Raw genomic sequence first — 9,009 nt, forward strand, 5'->3', positions numbered from 1 at the left:
AATTTGTATGGACTGATGATGTACACAGCAGCTAAAATGATGCTTCACATCAAGTTTGAGAGACTCTCTCTGACAAGAGACTTTCCACAACATAGCCTTCATCCTTCTTCCTTTTTCTTACTTGGAACTATACCAGTTTTTATGTGTGCTTGATTGTGTTTGTCAAGAAGGTGTGAGTGACATCACAGCACCCACGGTGAAAGGCCATAAGAAAGGTGTCAGTCATAAACACACACACAAACACACACTCACCCCTTGACAATCAGGCATCCCGCCTGTTATCCTTATCACCATTGTACCGTCCAGGACCAATGCCCCCCTGACACACACACACACACACACACACACACACACACACACACACACACACACACACGCACACACGCACACACACGCACGATATGTGGGACCAAACACACACATGCACACCATAGGAGTGTACAGCCCAGAGAGATCAGATGGTGGCTTCTGTGGGCCAATCTGTAACCCCTTGTGGAGTTGTGCACGCACACACACACACACACACACACACACACACAACACACAACACTAACACATAAAACATGCACACACACACCAAACTCTGAGAGATGCACACAGTCTGTGTCTTTTCTATTTCCTATAAGTGTGTATTTGCACACGCACACACACACACACACGTTCAAACACTCTGCAAAACTTTAGCAGCAGAGCTGTAGGGGATCGTGGGGGTAATAATGTCTTCAATCATACATCCATGACACCCGTACTGACTGATACACAAACACACACACACACACACACACACGCAAAGATTCCTATCTCTCTTTGCCTCAAAGGCCGACACGAGGGTGCCCTAATCCCATCTCAATAGCTGTGGGGGAGTATGTGTGTGACTGCGTGTGTGTGTGTGTGTGTGTGTGTGTGTGTGCATGTGTTTGAGCGTGGTGGGTGCCACATACGCTTACATGGATGAGATAGTATGCTCCATGGGCCTGGTCCCCAAATATCCCCCTGTTCACACACACAGACACACACACAAACCTCAAAGGCTGCTAGGTTGTGTGGGGCGCCAGTGTGTCCGAGACATACTGAGATAGATAGAGGTTCATTATCATTTGCTAGGAGATTGAAACAGCAGGACAGTGTCACATGGAGCGAGACACACAGAGAGAAAGAGGGAGAGAGAGACAGAGGAGTGTACAGCACTACCAGTTTAATCAATTGTCATAATTCATATTTTAATTATCATGTAAGTATTCATTGTCTTAGTAAAAGTATACTTATATTTAACAATGGATTTCTTCAAAAGAGAAAATTGTTTTTTCAACTGAACTGAAGCAAAAGACAGACCGGAGAGAAAGAGATACAACAATACCAAAGGCACAAATAGAGAGAATAAATAATGCCTACGCTTCGGCGATCTCAGTGTGTATATGTTTGTGTTGGGGGTCTCTGTAGATGGCACCTTAAAAGCTCTTGCCCTCAGTAGGAGCAATGCTCTCTTCAGAAGTTGGCTTGCACTGTCCTATGCTGCCAGTATCAGAAAAAGTGGTCAAACTTTGGCTATGAACACAATGACATACCCATTACCCACAGTTCACTATTTTAGACATCCTCACTTGTCAGATACAGACTGTATGTGATAAAGTTACTGCAGGTATTCAAGTTGCAAATCCAAAAACAAAAATCTCCAGCTGTACACATGCCAGTTAACTGCAAGTACAGAAATGTGGTTTGACTGGCTCCTATTAATTGTAGTAAAACTCAAGGTTATGGATTTAACCCTGGTTCTTTGATAAACATGAAAAAGTGTTTAACTACGGGGAAGGGCTCTTGCATGAGCTGGCACTAGCTAAGCCTATGTCAGGAGGGGATGAGGCCCTCCTATATATAAGAGTGACATAGTGTCAGCTATCTTTTTCGAAACAAGCTCACCGCACCCTTGCTTCCATAGCAAGGAGGGTGGTCTGGTGAGATGCCTCACTCAAGCTAATTAAAGGAGCAGTGTTATATCAATGACTTTAACTTCTCTTTCATAGCATCAGTTTTGTGTCTCACTATGGAAAAATGACTGACTCCTGGATTGCCAGACATGCCTGTAAAGAAGACAAATGTCTCCATTGGTACTTCACAAGGAAGGAGCCCTGTTCTGAGAAGAGCCCCTGCCAAGGACCGACTGTGCCAGAGTTGGTACGATGACCTCAAACCTATCAAATCTAGCAAACATGTGGGGTGAGGCCCAGCAAGCCGCTGCACACACCACCTGAATAGAAACTCCCTTAAAGAGTGTGCATGAGGTCACTAGGAATGTGCATGCAGGCCAGCAAAGACTGGATACCGTTGCTAGTATAAGCAATGACAATAGCCTTACAATCCAGGGAGAGAGGCACTGTTTAAACGCTTTCCCATGTGTGGCTTTGCCCAAGACACAAAGAGCTGGTCACCCTTTCAAAATCCCCAGGTCTTGTCTGAATAGAAAGTTACAAAAAATACAAAGACCCAGAGTGGCTCTCATTTGCCTGCCCCTCTATTCTGGGACTAGGAAATACCTTAAACAGAAAGTGACTTATGGCTCCTTTCGCGAAGGTGGAAATTTCCTCCAACAGAATGTTGGCAGACTTGCCCTGAGCATGACAGTTGATTATTTCTTTTTGGTGGTCCTATAAACCGGATCCAGGTGAGAGACAGCCTGGCATGCCGCAGAGGGAGCCCTCCTTCACAGGTAAAGCTTCAGTGCATCATCATCTATCTTTTTCTCCTCACATCTCTTCTGCATGGAGGTCACAGTTGCAACTAAGAGGCCCTGAGAGACTCTGAGGAACCATTAGGCCCATGGCACTCAGTGTAGCTTGTATGGCCACTTTGTGGAGATGAAAGACGTGGTCTATTGTAACAAAGATTGCTTCCCACAAATTGGGTGTAGAAGTCATGCATTCTGCCAACTCAGTCTGATGAGCCATGAGAATAGAAGAGTAGTTGAGGGCTCTTACTGACAGAGGGGCTGTCTTGTAGCACTACCAATGAGGCTAGACTGGAAGACTTCTGCTTGGAGGGGAGAGATGGAGCCGAGGAAGACATGAAGGTCTTCATGTGAGGGTGGATTACTACCAGTAGCTCTACCCGTGCCATCTCGTGGACACCCTGGGACTCCATCCCCTTGCAATTCAACGTGGAGTTTCCCATGATGGGGTGTTTCTGGCTGTATGGTCTCTCCTACCATGCCACTGCTATCTCATCAAGTAGTTCTGGGAAGATAGGCAACACTTGCTCCCTTGTCTTTTTCACGTTTGAGAGTGTCTTGCTATCAAACCGAGATTTCACAGCCTCCCCTTAGACAGCGAACCATGGGATACTCAGTGCTGCAGCTGTATGCAAGCCTTGCATGTCAAGACCCAGTGGAGATGACAATAAAGGCTACCTTCCTCAGCTTTTATCAGGCTTTGCAACCTTGCAAACATGCAACTCTCCCGTATCATCATCTGCCTCTCCTTCCAGGATGGCATGAGTAGCAGCAAGGCCCCTTACATCCCTCAACTGTCTCTTGTGATGGGAAGGAGCTGGGGGTCTGCCTCCACCCAGCTCAGTCTGGGTACAGTGGCCAAGCCATCGTCAGTGAAGGTTAGGCCAGCCTGAGCATAGGATAATCCCAGACATGTCACACAGGCGGTGAGGCCAGGGACAAAGCTTTACCTGACTTCACTAGGATTATTAGCCATAGCCATGGTTTGCTTGTAGGCAAACGATGCTAGCAGGCCTGTGAATATGTTGATCAGCTTGTGCTGCTACTAGACGAGAATAGGGGTCAATATAGGAATATAGAGAAAAGTAGTGGTACTTTTCCTAGAGACATTGGTACCTGCTGAACGGTATCATTAACACCACCTCTTATGAGGTATTTCTACCTGCTGGTATTGCTAGTGTTACCTTTATTAGTGAAGATATTGCTACTTTTATATCAGAGAATATTGCTGCTCTCCAGGGTGACAGTATTGCTATCTTACTCCAAAACTAGCCATAGAAGATTGATTGGGTTTAGCTTCGCACCCAATAGCACTGTCGTCAACAGGCTTATGGGGGGCATGAAACAACTGCTATGAAAGAGAACTGTGGCACATAACACAACTCTAACGATGCACATAATTCCAATATCTTAATCATTGTATGATGTTACGCTTTAATCATACTTTCTTCATATGCAAATTATCCACATAAAAACATATTTGAGGGAATGTACCAAAAACACAGTTTTTATTGGCACGCCATCTCAACTAGGGCTACAACTAGTGATTGTCATTATTCAATTAGTCATTTGGCCTATAAAATGTCAGAAAATAGATGCCATCACAGTTTCCTGTTGACCAAGCCCATTGCCTATTTTAACTCAAAAATAGTGAAGTTGCAAAATCAAGCAACATATCCACACAATTCACAAGTTAGAGCAAATGTTTTGAACAATTTATCAATTATGAGAATTTTGTTGATTTTCTCTCAATCATTTGGATACACAGCTTAACATTTAATCAGCACAAATAAAAATTAGCTTCTTGAAGCCATCAGCTTTTCAAAAGAAACTTCAATCAATCAATTGTAGGGCAAGTGAAACAAGTGGGTACAGATGAGAAAAGATGAAATTATAGAGACTACAGGCAGAAAGAGAGAGAGAATTGAAGGGAAAAAAGTGAGGTGCAGAGAGATAATTGGGCTGTCCGGAACAAGGGCATGGAGAGAGGCCTTCAATGCCTCTGTGTGTATGTGTGTGAGAGTGTGTGGGTGTGTGCGTGCGTGTGTCTGTATGTGTGTGTCCGTCCCATGAAAGAGTTCTCTTTTCTGACAAATACGTTGTTTTGATCAGTGTACGTGGGGACCGCAGTCTCTGTATGCTGTCCCCCTAAGAGACCCAGTCTGTGTGTGTGTGTATGTGACCCATAGTGAGATGACAGAGTCGTAGAGCATCCTGCCGTTACGCTTTGTCTCACAGAGTGCATTTGATCCACCAGCGCACGCATGCATGCACACACACACACCCCCACACCCCCCACCACACACACACACACACACACACACACACACCCCTCTGAGGCTTATGCTGGGACAGAGAACACAGGGGAGAAAGGGATGACAGGATAGAGAGAGAGAAAGAATGAAGGTTACAAGTTTGCTACCACACCACAGGAAACCTTTCCTGCTTTTAAATACACATCACGGTAAGCGTAGATATTATTGTATTATTTAATGCCTTAATGGAGGACTGCTTTAAATTGTATCCTGGTCCTTCATTTGGATAAGCAGCATGCATGCTTTGTAAAAACGTATGTTATGTTAAGTCTTACTCTCCCTCTAATTACAAAATAAAAATATAATACAAGCTTTCCATACGACTAAACACAAATTACACAATGAGCATTTTAAGATTACGAGTCAGATTAGTCAAAGGCGAGTTCCAGCTGTGCTGACAATTCCCAAAATGCACAGCTGGCTGTTCTTGATTGGTTGCTATGCCAACTCCTGTTGTAATCAGGGCACTAGTTATAACATTTTTCTTGATTTTCTCCACAGGGTCTATAAAACCTGACCATGGCATTTCTGCATAGAGTTAATGTACTCTTACAAAAGAAGAGCACTCAACTTCAAAGTGTTCACCATTGTCCGGGTCCTGACTGCATTGTCAACATGAACATTTCATGTAGTGTTATTATTTTCACAGTGGGCAGCAGAGAAACAAGTAATACCATTCAGATAAAATATCAGAGAGGGAGGCAGGCAGAGACAGAGAGCAACATAGAGAAAAACAGCTTTTAAAAATGACTGAGAGGGAGAGACCTTGGCCCGACTCCAAAGCTGTGTTCCTTCTTAACTGAGCAATGGATGAAGCCAAACACAAACCACACACACACATGCACAATTACACACACACACATACACACAAACAGACACACACATGCTCACATGCACGCACAGATGCATGCATGCACACACACACACACACACAGACACACCCACACACAGGTAATTGGGGGGTGGCTGTTGCGCATCTCTAGAATTACTGATGAGGCTTCAGCTCAGAGAGAGAAAGAGAGAAAATAAAATAGTAAGAGAGGAGAGAGAAACAATCTGAGGACAGAATGTGATGTAATGTGTGTGGCAGAGGGCAGGAAGGAGAGGAGTGGTACACTGATAGAGAAAAGTCCATACTGCAGTCAGACTCATCATTACAATTCCACTGTCAACACTGCTTTACACACACACACACACACACACACACACACACACACACACACCCTCATTGCTCATGCTCTCCCTCAGCCTCATTCTCTCGCATTGCCCTCCCCTCTCTCTCTGCTAATTGACCAGAGGAGAGGGACCAGGTGGCACGCACGCACGCACGCACACACAAACACACACTAGACACAATCATGCTGGCATCAACACAGACCCCTGCAACATGCAGCACAATGAATGAGCTCCCTGGTTTGTGTTGGGGGGACAGATCCCTAAGGTGCTTCCACACATGCACTTGCACATGCATGCACACACACACACACACACACACATACATAGCACACACACAGCTCTTAACCCTTTCTTAGTCTTGGCTTGGATACTCCTTTGGGTGCCTGGCCCCACATGTACCAACCCCCGCCCCTCTCTGTGTATGGGCTTCTGGGGATCCCTCGGGTATCTACCCTCCATTACTGCCTTTACCTCTCAACCCCCTCTATCCCGAACTAAGTGAGGCTGTGTGTGTGGGTGTGTGTGTGAATGAGGAGTCGAAAGTGTGTTTGTGTGTGTGTTCATCCCTTGCCGTGTGGAAGCTGTAAACCAAGCCAGGCGATTGATGGCAAGGACAGCAAGGGAGAGGCAGCGAGAGAGAAAGAGAGAGAGAGAGAGAGAGAGAGAGAGAGAGAGAGAGAGAGGGAGAGAGGGAGAGAGAGAGAGAGAGAGAGAGAGAGAGAGAGAGAGAGAGAGAGAAGGGGGAACGAGGACTATAGAGAGGGATGGAGAGAGGGACGGAGAGATGGATGGAGGGAGAGCAACAACGATGTTGGGAAAAAGAAAGAGAGCAGCAAAGAAGACAGCAGTGGACGGACGGAGGAGTATGCACCTCTCTGCCTCACTCAAGGTGTGTTTCCATGGCAACCATGGGGGGCGGTCGGAGGGGGTGTTGATGTGGGGGGGAGTGAGCTTGACCCATTGGTAGTGTGGGGGCTGGAGAATATATACACACACAACCTGCTGCAGTGCTGGAGGGGTCCCAAGAGTGCCCCCACCTTTACTCACCCTCTCACTCTCTCTCATACACACACACAGAAATAATGCTGCAGTGCTAAGGTCCCATGAGTACCCAACACCCACACACACTCTCCCTCCCTCCCCTCATCTTCCAGTTTCCCATCCTGTTTCCATCACTCTCTCTGTGAAGTCATTGTTAATATTTTCATCATTTGTTTATGCCTTATCTACTGTGTTGATTTGTACATTTTACTAAACGAAGATGGGAGGCAGAGCTATCTCCCTTCCAAACAAAAGAAATCTCAAATGACACAGCCTGCTCTTCTCATATGTAACAACCTGAAACAACTGCTTTTGACACATTTGTTTTAGTCTGCTGTCATAGGTCAAAATGTGGTCAACACCATTTATATACAATTCAGTCTGCAACTTTAATTCCATCTCTCCTCATCCACAGAATTAAAAACAAGTAAACTAAGTGCCAAACAAAGTTTCTGTTTCCCTTTTGCTTCTTGGTCTCTAGTATTCCTTCTCTTTGTGTCATATAAGAATGGTAATTGGTTAGATAAATGTTGCTGAAACTCAAATGACAAATTGTTATTGCACTCTCGGTGAACAAACTGCTCACCAAAGCAAAGTCGTGTCCAAAACACGTTCAAGCTGACTGTAGACGCAGGTATAACCAACTTCACTGTACTGGTCTGAGAGGAGAAGAAAGAATTGATGACAGACAATAAATTTCAAAAGAATGATTTCTGAATGCATGGTATAATAACTTTCATCAATGACTTTCATCCATCCTTCAACCCTTCAAGACGGTTCATGATAGAAACATCCAACTCAGGAAAAACATCCCTTGCATATTCTACTCCTTTAGTTCAGGCTACTCCTCATTTATACATCTGCCATTATCCTGCCTGAAATAAATATTTTCAGTGAAAAACTCTCTCTCTCTCACTCTCTCTACCTCTCTCACAAACACACACACACACACACACACAATCAGCAATAGTGGGCAAAAAAAATAGTTTTAGTTTTTTAGTTTTTAGTTGTATTTATTACAAAAATAAATGAGATACTTTGAAAGATGAAGACTTTTGTGTTGGCTCTTGTAGCCAACAAATGAAAAACTGATGTGCGTTGCTTCTAATGTTAGCTTCCACATCGTCGTGTTACTGGAGTCAGCGGTATAGTGAGGGAAATAGTAGCTAGCGGATGTAACTCCAGTTCTATGAGTACGTGTGTAGCCCTCCACCTGCATGTTATTCCAGCCAGTAAAGCATGTTCATTTTTTATATGCTAAATCGAAACCAGTTTATCGCCCACCCCTTACACACACAGCCACACACACACGTTTGTATTTATCTTTGAGGACACTCATTGACATAATGCATTCCCTAGCCCTTTACTCTAACCATAACCACCGCAATTAAATGTCTAACCCCATTCCTTGCCCTAACCTAAACCCTTTTCTAACTTAACCCTTAAAATCAAGTCTTAACCTTCAAACAGCCCTTTGAAGGTCTCTCCAAAAGTGAGGACTTTTCAAAAATGTCCTCACTTCCAAGGTCTAAAACTCAAATTGGTTCTCACAGAGATAGCTGTACAAATACACACACAGATTGGCAGACATGGGCAGCATATGGTGGTAACTAGTTTTTGTGTGTGTGTCTATAATGAAAGGAAGCACAAATTGAGCATATTTGTGTGGCCACAAGTGCATGTGTGTCTTGGAAGGAGCCTGTATGTGTGTGTGTGTGTGTGTGTGTGTGTGTGTGTGTGTGTTTGGATTTTCCA

The 9,009-nt window shown here is 44.5% G+C and overlaps 1 protein-coding gene across 1 annotated transcript in view; it reads right to left on the bottom strand.

The window, feature by feature from the left end:
* znf423 (zinc finger protein 423) overlaps positions 1-9,009 on the bottom strand; it is a 160,323-nt gene that overhangs the window by 15,578 nt on the left and 135,736 nt on the right. The gene's annotated exons all lie outside the window — the stretch shown is intronic.

Source organism: Chelmon rostratus, chromosome 6, assembly GCF_017976325.1.
Source record: "Chelmon rostratus isolate fCheRos1 chromosome 6, fCheRos1.pri, whole genome shotgun sequence".
Classification (NCBI taxonomy): Eukaryota; Metazoa; Chordata; class Actinopteri; order Chaetodontiformes; family Chaetodontidae; genus Chelmon; species Chelmon rostratus.